The sequence below is a fragment of the Melospiza georgiana genome, chromosome 6 (assembly GCF_028018845.1).
Source record: "Melospiza georgiana isolate bMelGeo1 chromosome 6, bMelGeo1.pri, whole genome shotgun sequence".
Classification (NCBI taxonomy): Eukaryota; Metazoa; Chordata; class Aves; order Passeriformes; family Passerellidae; genus Melospiza; species Melospiza georgiana.
In genome coordinates, this window is record NC_080435.1 from 3,186,327 (window position 1) to 3,199,017 (window position 12,691).

Genomic DNA, 12,691 nt, shown 5'->3' on the forward strand with positions numbered 1-12,691 from the left:
CCCCTTGTTTACATTTTATTTAATGATATTTACCTTATCTGCTAGGCACTTTGAACACTTATCAGCCTGTAAAAGCATCCTAACAGCAGCATATTCTCTATGGTGCTTCCTCTGTTTTTATTGACAAACAGCTTTAAAATTCCAAAGTCAATTGAGGTACCAGCTCAGTCTTTCTTTTAACAGCAGACAGATGGATTAAAATTATCTGGGGGAAGGGATGGGAAAGCAGAATGGAAAAGTAGTGAGTTTTCAAACTGTGGATGTGCAAATTCTGTGCTGAATTTGCCCTTTCTAAATGTTTCTCCAGTATTTTCTGCCATAGACAGATTATTAGTTCTGTCTTTGGCAGCAGTAACTCATTCTGCGCTGTAAAATCCTGTCCTTGTTTTGTGGCTTAGCTGTGACTGCTAGACTGAAAAGTAAAAGAATTACTTCTATGAAGAGGAAACCTAACTTTTAAAGAGGTAATGTTAGTATGAAGGATGGGTCATTACCTAATGTAAGGGGGAAAAGTGAGCTCTGTGTATTTGTTAATGGTTTTCTTCATTATGAACTGTCTGTTTGCATTCCTTGCATTAAAGTGCTTACTGTTATCAGGACTAACTCCAAAGTTCACCTTTTCATGGTTGGGCTCTGTAAACTCAATGTTTCACTTCAGTTAGTCCAAGTGTGGATGTAAGCATTAGTTCACAGACAAGGAGCTCTTTCAATTTGGCAGCATCCTCTTTGTGTTGGTATTTTACTTGTAGACTGTACAGTAAGTCAAGGTAAACATTAAGCCACTTGTATGCTATTACAGTCACATTGTAGAAAAACTAGAGGCTAGAAAAACTGCCCTCAGCACAGAAGTCTGTAAGCCATGGTGGTTGTGAATAATCAGGAGAAGTTACTTCTTAATTCAGGAGAACAATGTTGTGAACATCAGAAGCCTTTTCCTGTTAGTTGAAATGAAATTTTCCCTACTGCTTTTGAGGAGAATGTTAAGAATTCCAGTAATTGACTCTTGTTGACATGGCAGCGGAGTAGTTAATGAATTAAATGCAGTGGTACTTATTTTGATTGATACTGTGTAATTATGGTGTCAAAGGTATTTAACTTTTTATCAGGCTGTAAATCTGCATCAGATTTCTAGTCTACCCTTGAGAGAAAAAAATACATAAAATGGGAAAACCCAGATGCTTCCCCAACCTGAGCCATTTTATCAAAGAGTGTGAGAAAGTTAAAAGGTTTCACTAGTTCAGCCTACTTCCTTGTCAATAGCATATCTCTGAGAAACTCCTAAATGTCTTCGTGTGTGAAAAGCAAAAATGTTCTCTCTGAATTTTGATGTCAGCAGCAGCAGAGTATCCTCTGTGGTCTTCTAGCTTTTTTTCTTTCCTACTAACTTTAGTCTGACTGGAGGTCTTAAAGCCTAAAGGTAAAAGACAGCCTTCCAAACTACCTTGTGCTGCTCTGTTCTCACTAAGAAGAAATAAAACTTCATTTTTTACCTAAAAGTGAAATTTATGGAGAATACAAGAGATCTGATTATTCTGGCTGTGACTCTTGAAGCAAGTGTTCTTTAACTTGATAAGCCAAGCATGAAGGGATACACTTTCCTAAATTCTGGGTGTGATTCATTTGTAATATTTTAATGTATTTTTGGTTTATTGGAATTACATGTTGATTAGTATTGAGAGAGATTTTATTAATGTCACAAATAATACTTCACTGTTCACCAAGGTGAAAGTCAAGATGGCTATGATTTCATAGATCAGTAGTAGTCCACACACCTTATTTAATAAACAGCTCCACCTTTTCTAGAATGAGGGATTTCAGTTCTTAGAACTTTTTATAGACCATTATTTTTTGTGCTTGTTTCTACATCACCCTATTTTTTTCTTGTTTGTTTTTTGCCATTTCATATTCATTAGTTCAGGTTCTCCTTTTTCAGGAGGTTCTCCTGCTGGTGAGTTTTATAGCTCCCATTGATACTTCATCCCTATCTGTCTTTCTGACCCAGAAGAATTTGTGCTTCACTGAGTCTGTGGAACATTTTATAAGTAATTTTAACAAGTTAGTTGTGATTCTGCTGAGTGTGCAGCTTTTGCTTGCCATATAGTTTAGGTCAGGTCAGGCTTGATGCTTTTCAAAATCCTCTCCTGCCTGTGTTTCTGAGGTGTATGTGTAATAGGCATTAGTCCTTAACAATCATATAGTTGACAAGTTGTAGAAGAGTTGAGTTTCCATTGTAGTAATGTTATTTACCAGTTTCTGTCATTCAGCTTGTTTGGTTGGAGATGAAGCTTAGAACCCTGTGAAAGCTTTGGTTGCAGATGGCTTCTCAGGAGTACTGCTCTGTGGGCTATTCTCTGCTGTGGCAGTGTTCTGTGGGTGCAGGAATTCAGACATCTGCTAGGCATTGGGCTTTGGAGCCACCAGCCCAAACACTCAGGGGAATTAGGTGCTGAAGTTCTGTCTCCTTGTGTCTGGTTGCAAAATAGGTTGTAGACTGATGTCCAATGCCATGGGAGAAGCAGCATCACAGCATCTTTTCCCTGCAATGAATCATCTCATGTTTATTGAAGTTCACTGGTGAAACTGGTCCTGGCTGTCTTCATTCCCCTGGTAGTAATTGTGGTAATAATCAGCCAAAGCCTATATGTCAAAAGCCTTTTGTTTTTATTCTGAAGAGAAAGACAGAGCTAATAAAAATATTTTCATATGTTTATCATGGCATGAGAACACTTCATAGAGGCTTCTTTATTTAGGAATTATAATGCTCATAGGTGGTGCCTTCCAAAGGTAAACTGAGAAGGATTGTTTCCACTGATGCTTGTTCTTTCTTTTGAAAATCAGTGTTCATTAGTAGGACATCCTGAAAGGCCTGCTTACATCTCTTAGGAGATGAAGGGACTGAAGGGTATGTAGGGTAGGGAGGCAAAGATTTTTTTATAAGTCTGTATGAGAAAGATATCTGAAGTTCTTGTGGTTATTTTTTCAGCCATTTCAAATACTGTTAGATTCTGCTGAGATTAAATGCTAGTTACTCTTAGTGTTTTTAGACAGCATTCTCTCTCCTTATGTTTTTGAACAAGCTTTGTCTACAATTTCAATACTTATAATGTCATTAATTATATAAGACTTTTAGAGCTTTGAACGGCTGTTTCTGCAGGTGACTTGCTGTTTTATGAGAACAGCTTTTGCAGCTTGTGGCAGAGAAGTGGGGGAAGTGAAGCATTCCTTGGGTAGGTGGCAGATTCTGAGGTTGGAGGGATAAATCTGCAAGGATTCCTCCTCTTGCTTGTAGTACTGCATATTGATAGCTGGAACATAACAAACAACCCTTGAATTGTCTTCAATTAACACGTTTTGGTTTGTTCAAGAGTGATGTCAGAAAATAGCCTTTTTCAGTAGAACCAAGTTCTTTCTTCTCTCCCTCCTTACATACTCCTACAGTGATGTTTTTTCAGCTCTGCAAGTGTGTGTTTTCTCACTCTCTCTGCTGTGTAGGCGGTCTTCCCAATCACAATTGAGCTTCACAGGCAATCTTTTATAAAAAAAAAATAAAAATCATCTTTACACAGCAGGTCTGTAATTTAACACCAAAGGAAATGCAGAGTTCTGGGTCAGAATTGTGATGTGTCTTAGTAATGCTTGAATTTGTAAAGAATTTCACCCTAAAAAAGGGAAATGGTTCTCTTGACCAGAAGACCATTCACTACCTGTGGAAATTGTTTCGCATTCTACCTGAATGATTTGCCAAAATGTCAGTTGCAATGACAAACAGATAGACTTTAAATCTTACACTTGCTTCATTAGACTAAGTTATAATTGAGCTTTTCTATCCTAGAATTAGAATGTGATTCTAATGAAAAAGGCAAACTCAGTTTGTTGACAATATGAAAGTTAAAATGAAGCTCTTCTGGGAGTGTTGCCTTATTTTAAACATGATTTTAGTTCTCTCTGCCTTTTATAAACTGCTTTTGCTGCACTGCATTATTATTTTTTGTGTACTACAGCTCTTTTGCTGATGCTTCTCATTTCACACAATATTTTCTAAATAGTTTCACACAATATTTTCTAAATAATCCTAAACTTGCAATAAAAACCCCTCAGCTGTATTTTTAATTGCTCAAAAAACCAGTAATTATTTTCTTGAGTTCTATTGATAATGCTATTTGGCATTTCTTAAAGAATTTTTGTTGATGCTAGTGTTCTTGCCACCAGGTAGGTATTCTGAGTTTATTCAACTCTGTAAAGAAATACTTTTGGGAGAGTAGCAATGGGTAGCTTAAAATTTGCTTATCAACCTATCAAATTTCAGCAACAATTATTACACATAGCCCTTGTATTGTGGTTTTATGTGCAGTTCATGCTGCCATTGCAACTGAAAGGAACCACCCTTCTTGGCTTCTCCTGTCTGATACCTTTTCTGCTTAATGTCAGCACAGGTGCTCATGTAGCTGTGCAGTGAACTGGATTGGGGAAAGCCAGGCTGGAGAAGAATCTAGGTCTTTTTCTTTAGACTCCTTAGTTAGAGCTGGAATTTTAATCTCTCTTTGATATGATTCATTGTACATCTCCTCTAACACGTGAGCTTGGTGGGAGTAGAGTAGACAAAAATTCATTGGCAGTATGTGCTCTGCCTCCAGCTTGTGCCTCTGCGGAGTTCTCGGGACTGCAGCATGAATCTCCATGGTTACATCTGTTTGCCCGGTCTAATTTTAGAGGACTCATATCATCTAGAGATGCACGCCTTCTGTAGCAATAGACAGAGGTCAGATGTTAAGAGTAATTCTGAAAAAATAGAGATTATAATTTACAGGACCTGGTAAATAGGAAGGACCAGCTTTGAAACCTTTACATTTCCTCCTGCACTCGGAGAATTTTAGGGTACTGCAGCTGGTGACTTAGATAAAAACTCCTGCTCTCCCTTGTTTTTGGCATGTGTTACAGACTTTATGTTGAGCAGTGAGGGAAAAAAAGTGGGCCACAGCACTGCTAAATGTCCCCTTTCTTTCAGGCGTTGCCAAATGTGTGTTTAATCTCTAAATGCCTGGCAGAATGCGTTCTGGAAGAAAATAACGATTCAGAGAATGGGTGATAAAAGAAGGGTTGGGATTGTTGTAGTGAGAAAATTATCATACAGGCTCTCTCAGATGTGTAAGCTATGTGCAAAAAATCTATAGCGTCACAGTTTTATAAGCCTTCATTGTTGCTTCTGGCTTCTCACAAGCACAAGTTTCAGAATACCCTTTACCTTTTGAAAAGTATTTCATTTGATTGCTTCCCATTCAAATTTTGTTCATGCCCATGATCTTTTTTGCTTCTAGGTTTCACTGTGGTATGATTCATCAGAAGTAGATTGTGACGTCCACTGGGAGTTTTTGCTGAAGCTGCATGTGTCTGCTTTCTCAGGAATTTGGATAGGTAAGAGTGCGTGTTCTGCTTTCTGTACCTTCTGACCTTTTGGAGTGCTGCTAGCTGTCACAAACTGTAGTGTTTGACTGCTGATAGTGTGTATTGTTTCATGCAGTGGGCAAGGGGGGGTCTCCAGCAGGATGCTTTATCCTGGATAGGCTGGCTGCCACAGAGTGCCAGACTCTATCCCTGGCTGTTGCTGAATGCTTTCTGTGTACATCAGTGTTTTTCCACAGGGACATGCAAGGGACCTAGATGGCTATTCCCTTCCACCCCATATCCCCCCCCAGAATCTGTAGAAGGGTTTGCAAAAGCAGGTTGGACTGTGTTCAGGCTGTGACAGAATGCCTGCTTTTGTCACATTTTCTGAAACACAGCAGTTCTTGTAGGTGGTTTCTTTTAACCCACTTGTGAAACTAAAATCATGTTGTAAGAAAGAAAAGGATGATTCTTCTGGATGTGCCTGATCCTTGAAAAAGACTGGCTTTTAGTACATGATCTGTCCTTTCACAGAGTAATGTAATTAATTAGAAGGTAAAATGGATGCAGCAAGTGTGAGATGCTGCAGTTTTGCCCATGCAGCCTTGTCACCTGCATTGTACCATATGCAAGTCCTTGACAGGTGTGTAATGACCTGGTTCAAGATGGTATATGAAGAAGGTTGGAAAATTGCAGTGTGTGGGTTTGGGGTGGGGAGCAGTGGTGTTGGTTTTGCAAAGATAGGCGGGGTTGGATTTGTTTTTGGATGGATCAGCTTCCTGAATTAACTCAACAGGTTGTGCAAGCAGTAGTGCTGCCTGCAGGGAGGTGACCAGGATTTGCTATGGACTGCAGGGAGAACAAAACTGGAGATCTCAATTAAGATTAGTCGATGCAGATTTGCAATGAGGAAGTAAAAGCATAACCCCCTCCACTGAACATGTTTTAATTATGTGTTTATTAACACCTAGTGAAACCTATAGATATAGGATATGCAAAGGAAGTCCAGTCTGGAAGTGAAAGTGAAAAAAAACATTTCTGCCAAAGGAAAAACCCTCCCTTGTAACATTGATTCATCAGTCTGTTGGATGTCAGAACAAACAAATAGGTTTCTTATGTGAGACAATCTGCCTTGTAGTTGTTGCAGTTGCCTTGAAGGATGTTGTTATATCAAAAGCATCAGTTTAAAACTCTCCTTCTGAAACACTGTCAGCATAACCTGCTGCATCGTGTTGGCAGAGTTTGACTTCTGGTAGTGATAAAACATTTCAGAGGACCTGTATACTTGAAACAAATATATTTGTTCACAGATCTACCAGGGCCCTTGGAAAAGGGTATTTTAATTATTTTGTCTATTCCCTTGAGGAGTTTTACCTTTTCATTTGATATCATCTTGAGTGTTGAGTTATACACACAATCATTATTGGGGGTTTTTTGATGTATAGCTCTCAAAGTTACCACAGAGGAGAAAATAGTGTGCATGTCCTTAGCAACATACAAAAAACCACTTTTTTTAAAAATGAAGTTTGTGGTTCCAAGAGGCTACTTAGAATCATGATACTAGTGAACACTGTAGTGGGGCATGCACAGTGGAAAAAAGCTGTCTTGAGCTATGAAGAGCAGTCTTAGTAGTTTAACTTCCTTATGGAAAGTAAATGAGTATTTTTTCCCCCTACTATGTTTGGATTCCACAGTCTGGGGTTCTTGTCACATACTTTCTGTAAAGAATGATGAGGTAATTAAACTTCATTTTGCCAGTGGTGTTACCATGTTACACCACTGAAACAACGAAGCTGGTAAATTCCTTTTTATTATACACGCAATTTTTTGTTCAAAGTGGAAATTTTTCTCCGTGGAATTTAAAAAATTTTAAATTCCATACTATAGCAAATCTAGTAATACGAAGTTATACTTAAAACCTAATTTATTTCCTCAGTAACAGTTACTGGTTGTTTATGAATGCATAGGCTCATGGTCCTATAAACCCAGTCTTGTTTACTGAAATTCTTGAAAGCTGCTTAATAATATGGTTATGTTCAACTCCCAGCATGTTTTACAGCTGGGAGCTGAACATAACCATGTTAACAAGCTGCTTTTTTTTTAGGAATAGTATCACACTCCAATAAAGCTGATAAATGTTTGTTTCAAATACACAATCTTAATTTGTTTTGTAAGAATATTTAGGTGCAAAACATTCAGCAGCATCAACTTAGTTTTGTTAATTCCCCACACTGTTGTGTAGATGCTGGCAGACTAAAACTTGTGAAATTCTTCATGAAACTTGACCTCAGAACTGAACTTAAAATGAAGAAGAGGACTTTGGGGAGGGAAGAGGAAGAGATGGCCATTGTGTGCAAGCGGCTGATGTTGACATTAAGTTATATATTGTTGGTTTTATCTGTACTATTCTTTTCCTGTTGACAGGTTGAAGTCCTGTGGCTTCATTTGTTCACTAGTAAAAAAGTTTTGTTGGGTGGGGTTGAGGTGGAAAAGGCTTTGCCTTGATGATTCTTGCTTTTTCTCAGGGATATGTTTGAGTACATAGTGCTGTGTTCCCTGCAAAGGGAGGCAGGAGCTATTTGGGTACTGTTTCTCTGGATGGCCAGGAGGAGAGTTGTACAGAATTGTGTTCCTTCCTTACATTTTGCAGGTTTTAATTTTTTTTTCCCCCAGAGATTTCCCCAAGGTTTAGTTGGTGATTATACAAAAGATTTCTGTTATTAGGACTGTGTAGGTTTGTAGTTCAAGTTGCTTCCCTGAGGAGTCTGAAGAAATTTAGGAAGAACCCATGCAATTAGTGCTTACAGTCTTGGGCCTCTTTATAAAAAAAAGAAGGGTGTTCCTTGAGGAGTGCCCTTTTATATATTTTGAATGCATGTACTTGTGCACACAAGCACCTGTGAGTCAAAGAAAATTGATATATTCGATGTGTGTATGTTCCCAAGTTAGTGATTGCCTTGTGCAATGTATTTGTACTGTGATATTGCAATGATATCTACAGTAATTATCTTTAAATGCAGAAAAAGAAGTAGAAAGTGCTTAGCCTACGTTTATATTCTTTTATGCTTAAAAACAGTGTGGTGAATTAGTAGAAATTGGTATGTGATAATTGGCAGATTAGTTAATGTATTTGAGAACTGGAGAATTGCAATAAAATCCGTCTGAAAAACAGGATAATATTCTTAATAGTTAAGTATGTCCATTTTAATAGGGAATGAGTGTTCATAATAAAAGTCTCACCTTCATTTCATTGTGTATGAGACTGAAGGGATTGGATATTCAGAAGGTAAGTGAATGTGAGTGAATGAAGAGAGGAGAGCCTGGATCTCATTAATTCTTGGCTATCTCTAAGCTGGTGAGAGTTTTATGCTTTGACATGTTTTTACTTAGTCCAAAAAGGTTATTTAATAGTATGAATTGTAATGATCCATACTCTTTTCTGCAACAGGCACCTGTTGAATAGGCAGGCCAAGAATGAGGCATGCTATGTCTGCAACTTCCTAATTCCAGAATGGTTAGGCACACCCAAGTTAGCATTAATCTACCTAGCCTGGATTTAAAATGATTGCAAGGATTTAACAGCATGGATTTTAGTATAGCCTGTTTGAGGCTCACTAGAAGTCTGGGTGCTTAATCACTGCAATCCTGTGCCCTGGAAATTGAGGATTTTGTAAAACTGAGTTCTGTAGCTCATGTAAATGTGGAGAGCTGTTGGTAGATTAAATGCATACATTATTCTGTGGATTTTTCCTAGCTCTCCCCTTAAAGGTGGTAGTAGTATGACTTGGAACTAGTAAGTATGTACTTAGTACTTTGTATGAGTACACATGTATACTGATGAATAAACAAGATGTTTTCTGTTTATTAAACAGGAAAGCATCTGATTCTGCTATATTTAACATTTTATGGGACTGGCTGGTGAAGAATGAGCAATTGTCGTGTTTTGATTTTTATGCATTGTTCAGCCTGCACATTCCTAAAGTACATTGTGCTGCGCTCCTTAAACTTGAACAGCAGCACCATTTTGCAGTTCAGTATTTTCATTTTTTCAGGTGAGTAATAAGAATCAGCAGTTAAATAAATCTGAGACATTGAACGGATGTGATATTTGTGAGTTCCACAGACGTGGAAGCCTAAGAAACCCCCCATGTATTCGTGTACTGAATAAAGCACCAAAACCCAACAATGAAAAAAACAAACTAAAAGAAACCAATAAAAATAAACAGTCCCTCTCCCTCTCCAAAAAAACAAACCCCCACAACCAAAGAGGCAACAAACAAAAACTGGCAAACCCCTGACAGAAGAGACAATAGAGCAGCAAAATTTCGACTGCTAGTGTTATATCCCTGCTTTTTTACCTGTAGAGAGCAAAATACTTTATTCCTTTGTAAAGTGTTTTGAGAACACGTGGAACTTCTACTACTACAACTGCACTGACCATAAGATTTCCTAAATTCATGCTTCTGAACAGATGCATCAGCATGAAATACAACATTTTTGTAGGAAGTTTCAAAGAAAATTTTTCTGGCAGTTCAGAGGTGAACAGTTCTTAAATGATTTCACTACCTAATACCAAAAAGGTGTCCATTCAGTGGTAGTCCTATTATAACTCTCCTTGATCAAATTCCTTCTCTTGATTACTCCCTTCTTACATACATTGTAATTTATTTCCTCCAGTTTTTCAGTACCCTTCTTGAGCTGTAAAACTGAATTTCTCTGTGCCAGACAAAGTAAAATAACTGCTTTGCTCTCTTAATTGGTGTTCTCTTGTTTACACAGTAGTGGCTTAAGTTTAGCCACAGCTATGTGTTTCGAGTTTTCTTTTGGGAACACAGATTCAAGGAAGCTGACTGGTAAATTGGAGTGATGTTCAGAGCTGTCACCTGTGAAGATCAGAATTCACACTTTCCACTTGAGATCAGAGAAGATCAGCTTGCTTTTCAGCCTAATTGTATTCACTGCTTATGCATAATGCAAACCCACAACTTAACTCTGCTCCATTTGATGAAAGATAAAGATCAGTGCCTACTAGACAGTGTGATGCTAGCTTTACAGATTCCATCAGCATCAGGCATTAGTCATGGGTTTTTTTATGTATAAAACATAGCATGCATGTCTGTACACATCATAATGGAAATGCATAGATTTAGTGCATAATACTGGGTTGGAAGGGACCTCAAGGATTATCTGGGCCAATCTTTCTTGGCAAAAGCACAATTCTATAGACAACAATGACCCAGCACTCTGTCCTTCCAAATCTTAAAAGTGTCTGATGTTGGGAAATACGCTACTTCTCTAGTGAGATTATTCCAATGGCTGATGGTTCTCAGTATGAAAAATTTCCCTCATGTCCAATTTAAATCTCCCCAGAAGCAACTTGTGCCCATTACCCTTTGTCTTTTCTGTGTGACTCCTTGGAAAGAGGGAAGTCTCAGTTGTCTTTGTAGCAGTAATAGTAATGCAATTAATAAGTAGTGCTTCCTAATAATCTTGCTGTGTGTAGATTTTATAGCATGTTGATCTCTTTAGTCTTTTTCCCTGTGTATGTAGATGAATTTGTCATCAGTCACTAGTTCATTCTGTCAATTCCTTGTGCGAAGACTTGGTACTAATACACAGCTCTTTGGTACCTCAAAGCTGTGCTATTTATTACATTGACCTTTAATACCACTAATACATCTTTGCATGGAGTCTTTTACAGCTTATAGATTTTTTTTTTTTTAAACAACGGAAGCTTTCAATTTTCTGATTCATCAGAGTAGTTGAAAAATCAGCTTTGGCTTTATGCATAGCATATTTACAGAGACTTTGTGTTTGAGCTGTAGTCTCTGATGCCTGCTCATCTGCAATAGAAAATGAAAGGAGAAGAAGCAGGGTTCATCAAGTTACATTTTTGCATCTATATGTGTATGTTAGAAAACATTCAAGGGGAGACGTTTCTCTAAACTGGCAAATCTAGGGTGGCAAAGACTTTTAAAGTTGAGGAATTGCTTGGATAGAATTAAATTGCGATGTGGCATGGTGGATTTTTTGGGTTTATTGCTGTTGGCATTTTCTCTGTGTGTGCCTGCAAACCTTCAGAGATCATGTGAGAATGGTCCCCTCCTTTAGCCACATCAGTGTCCCATAGTTTGTGAGGCTCAGTGTTGGGGTGGGTCAGGTGTCCAGGGCTGCCCCTAGAGCATGCAGGCCTGGCCAGCCTTTAGTTCCTTCATTCCATCTGCACACAAAAGAAAGGCAGGAAAGCTGCTTCTTCATCTGGTTGTTGGACCAAGCCGTTTACTTTGTCATGCACATGTGAAGTGTTTGGATGCTTCTGCTTGTGTAGCTGTGACACAAGAAATGCTGGAGAGGACTACACATTTTTATTTTTTCCCCCCTTCTTTTGGTATTTTTTTAAAGTTAGCCTTGTCATTATTGGTGTAGCATTGCTCTTAAAGACTTTGATTTCTTTGTGTGATAGTGATACCTTAGGAAAGCAGCCACAGTTGTTCTTACTTCCTCTTGTTGCTTTGTTCTTGGTAATATGTTTCTAAAGCCTGTAGACCAGAAGTGCACTAAGCTTGTATGTCTGTGTGGTAGTATAGGTATAATTTTTCAGATTATGAGGAAGCACTGAATAATCATTGTTTAATAGAATCTTTTTATTTGTGTTATTTCTTGTTCGGTTTTCTTACTGTGCTCTTTTTTCCTTTATTTTTCTCTACTGCTTTTCAGCATTTATTTTCTTCAGCATATCTTTTAACTTTTTATTCCTCTTTTTCTCCCTTCTGGTGCTTAGGCTAGAGCTCTTTGCAGAAGTTTGCTGAGGAGAAAGGTTGAAGTTTTGCACCAGAGGACTGTTCCCTCCTCTGAGAAGGGAAAACTGCTTTAACCTCTCTTTGAGATAAATTGCTCTTGAGAGCAGGTTGTGTGGAAGAAGGACGAACTGCAGCTAAAGCCTGAGGACTTTGCTGGATGGGATTAATTTAGAATCAGAAGCTTATAGCATTTTAAAAAACATTTACATGCTTAGCTGTGCTGGGAGTATAAAGGGAGAGAGTGTGCATTGGAGATCTTTGCTCCTTGTATCTGTTCTTGACTATGAAAGGGAAGCAGAGGTACATTTGGTTAGACTGAAAATTTGAGAGAGAGAGAAGAGCACGCAAATGCAGTAGCTTTTTAATATATTTGTTGTAGAGTTAAGTTGTGAGCCATGTGCTCTTTCTTGGATTATTTTGTAAAGCAGTTGTCATGTTTTCATTACTAAAGGTTAATTTGAGGTTTTTAGCTTTGCTTTTATTAAAATGGCTTGGATATAGAAGGTAAT

At 38.1% G+C, this 12,691-nt stretch overlaps 1 protein-coding gene across 4 annotated transcripts in view; it reads left to right on the forward strand.

Moving 5' to 3' along the window:
• The window catches only part of SIPA1L1 (signal induced proliferation associated 1 like 1), a 200,600-nt gene that overhangs the window by 61,049 nt on the left and 126,860 nt on the right, over positions 1-12,691 (forward strand). For all 4 annotated transcript variants that reach the window (XM_058027403.1, XM_058027402.1, XM_058027401.1 and 1 more), the window contains one exon: positions 5,316-5,412. The gene's annotated coding sequence lies outside the window, so the exon portion shown is untranslated. The remainder of the gene's footprint in view (positions 1-5,315; positions 5,413-12,691) is intronic.